Genomic DNA, 3,501 nt, shown 5'->3' with positions numbered 1-3,501 from the left:
TAGCCTCAGTTCTATATAAACTTCTCCCTCTGGACAAACCCAATTAATTACCACCCAAAACATTCCACCAGCTTCATATACCAACAATGGAAAATTCCAACTTTGGAAAATTCCTATGAATTCTCTACATCAAAATCTTGTTCGCTCTAAATTTTTTTTCTCTCTCTAGTTTTGTGAGGGGCACACCCCACCTCTTAGGCTCTCTCTTTCTAGCATGGCCTAAGGGGCACGCCCCATCAAGGTTTTTTTTTTTTCTCTCTCTCCCTCTCATCTTGCTTATAACCTAAGGGTTGGGTAGTATTAAGAAGATGATATCCTTGATTAGGTCTTGAGGGTTTTGAACCTAAAGTCTAAAAGTCTAGTGATAAAAAATAGTTCATAGTTCCATTGAAGGGCTTGTCCTAAACTTGCTTTCCCGGTTGAGATTGAAAGTTGATCGTTGATCATGTGCTATCATATGGTGCTGACTCTGTGTAGGGTGTAATAAACCCGGTTGAGTTAATCTCCAGCATATCTTTTGTTTCTTGCATATTTAATTACATTGTCTTTGTATTCCCAAGCATATGAAGTAGTGGTTAATTTTTTTGTTTAAAAAAAATTGGTTTAGTGGCATCAAGGTTTTAAGATATTTTATTTTAAAACATGAGGTATTGTAATAAGACTACTTGTAAATGATTTTTATCAAAATAAAAGAGAAAAAATAAAAAAATAAAAATACATATACCCCGACAAGATTACATTGGCCTTTCTCTCAGCTTTATCCAAACCTCATCCTTTTCGAAAAGGATCAAAAGGAGAAAGGCAAAAGTACAAGTATTGTCCCATTGCTCAATAAAATGTGAGCAAATTTCCAATGTATTTGTAACTCAAGACATCTCATGATACTTGCCTTTCTCATTCAATAGTGTCATGAGTAGTTCAAAAGTTACATTCTTACCTCTCACCCATTATTATTTAGGGGTGGCAATGGATCGGACCCGAAAAAATAGATAGGATAGGGATCGGGATCAGGACCGGGAACTGGACCTAAATTCGAGGGACCTTGGCCCGAAAATATACTGTGGCACCGGACCTAGACCTAGACCCAGACCCAGACCCAAACCTAGCCAGATCCGATCGAACCTGACCCCAAAAAATTAAAATATCTATGTGTTAAATTGTATTTAAATATATTTCATATATTGGGATCCAAAAATATTATCGGACCCGAGCCACCGGGTCCAATCTTTGGACCCATATTCGGACCTGGATCGGGTCCGAGTCCATTGCCACTTCTACTATTATTGTTGTGTGATCAGAAAAGGTAAAGCAAAAGTTCAAAGAAATTCCGCCACCTCATGGAAAAGTATGAATAATGGCTCTTTGTACCCAAAGGTAAAGAGCACATGATTTCACTTCATCTTTAAGCAAGACTTATAATCATGAAAAGTACTTGACACAAGACAAGGCCAGGCAAAAGCCTTGGCCTTTGCCATTTATTAATATTTGGATGAATGCAAGCCCTTTCATGGAAGGGAGAAGTTATAAGGGCAGAATTATGGTTCTTGGACCCTTATGCTTTCTCTTTCATAGTATTTTTTGGACCCTTATGCACCCTCTCTCGTGGTTTCTGGACCCTTATGCTCTCTCTCTCTCTCTCATGCACACGAACTTTCACAAAACCTTACTCTCCCTCTTAGAGGCAAATTATGGCTTTTGAATATGCTTCCTCTCGCCCCCCGCCCAAAAAAAATAAATAAATCACAAAAACTCGTTCTCTATCTTTGCAATTTTTATACATTTTTCGTTTTTGCGAAAAGTAGTCTATGTATCTGGGGATGCATTTTTACATTTATGTCCGAGGTATCAAACGTCCATCTTTAAGGCATATGTGAAGTTGTGGCCCCTCCTAAAACAAGAAAATGAATAAAAATATTTTCCAAAAAGTTATCTTTTTTTTAGCTTTTAATTTTATTTATTTATTTATTTATTTATTTATTTATTTATTATTATTATTATTATTATTATTATTATTATTATTATTATTATTATTATTATTATTATTATTATTATTATTATTACTAGTAATGATCTCCATGTTACATAGTTATATATATCTAAAAATTAGGTCCAAAATCCATCTAAAGAATGGATTAAAAAGAGGGGCTGCATGTCTACATGTAACCTTGTCCTGTTTTTTTAAACCACAAGAAGCATCTCCAGTAGTTTTAGACAAGTCAAAAGATTTTATGCTCCCGCAGGAGCAAATCTTCCGTTCACTCCTAAAACCTTGTCTAGGAGAATTTAAGACCCTGATTTTAGGAAAGAAAATTCTTCAACCTGGCAAAAAAGAAGAAGGTGTACATTGTCTACCTGTGCCTTCAATGATCAGCGTATTACAATAGAAAAGATTGTTCAATTTTGGACCGTCAGATGTAAGTATTTATCAATTAAATATTTAATTAAAAATTGAAGGATATTCATCCAATAATTTAAAAAAGAAAAAAGTTTACATAAGTGTGAGGCTTTAGACAATCAAATTGGGGCGCACCTAAAAACATTTCAGTAGAAGATGTTGTTTTCATGCCCAAATATCTTCAATTTGATCATCTCGACCTCAAGATGCATGGACATGAGAAAAAAATGGATTTCAAGTTTTCAAAATAGTGAGCTCATTTGGCGGGGCGAGATCTCATTGAGTGAAGGAGAGCTGCATGAGTAAGGCTCTTGGTAGAGAGCTTCGCTGTTTCGCACCTATGCAAGTTCAAGTGAGAGTGGTTCAGTTCATCTTGTAATGTTGTTTTGGATGGTCAATTTTCAAGTTTCATATAGATCTGTTTGATCTACATTATTTTTGTAGCTTTAAATTTTATAATTAGATATGAAAATATATTTTATGGCTATCAAAAATATTTTCAGTATTAACACCATACTCTTCGAAAATATTTGAAGATGCGATTTACTTTGATTATTTAGAGCCTCAGCTCTATACAAACCGCACCCTTCAAAAAACCGTCGACCTTTTCGTATATAAAATCGTTCTAGACATAGTGTATATTGTCTCTAGAGGGAGGACGCTACATTATAATAAATTTTTTATCAAAATAGCCTAACTCGTGAACTAATTAAAATTTTACCTATCTATTCACCCAATTTTTTTTCTTACCGATTTCCAACTATCACATTTGATTCGATGGACTTTTCCATATCAAATAAAAGGATGAGGTTTCTATAAGGTCTATGCTCCATGAAAACATAATAAACCCTCACCTCAAATTCTCGTTCGGAAAGCACTTTCCTCAACTAAAATCTCTATAATGGTTCTAAAATTAATTTCAAATATTGACAATAAAATTTGAAACTCAAAAAATGGTGCTGATCTATTAACATTTATTTTTAAGGGGAAATGGACAATATAAATAATTTGTTAAAATATACATTATTGTTAAAGCATGAAATCCTATTTGTTTTCACAACCATAATGTTCAAGCTAAGATGATTGGTGTAAAGGTTTTTTAATAT

Source organism: Amborella trichopoda, chromosome 4 (assembly GCF_054954075.1).
Source record: "Amborella trichopoda isolate Santa Cruz 75 chromosome 4, AtrichopodaSantaCruz75HAP2 v2.0, whole genome shotgun sequence".
NCBI lineage: Eukaryota > Viridiplantae > Streptophyta > Magnoliopsida > Amborellales > Amborellaceae > Amborella > Amborella trichopoda.
The sequence above is the reverse complement of the archived record's forward strand: the minus strand, read 5'-3'. Positions refer to the sequence as shown.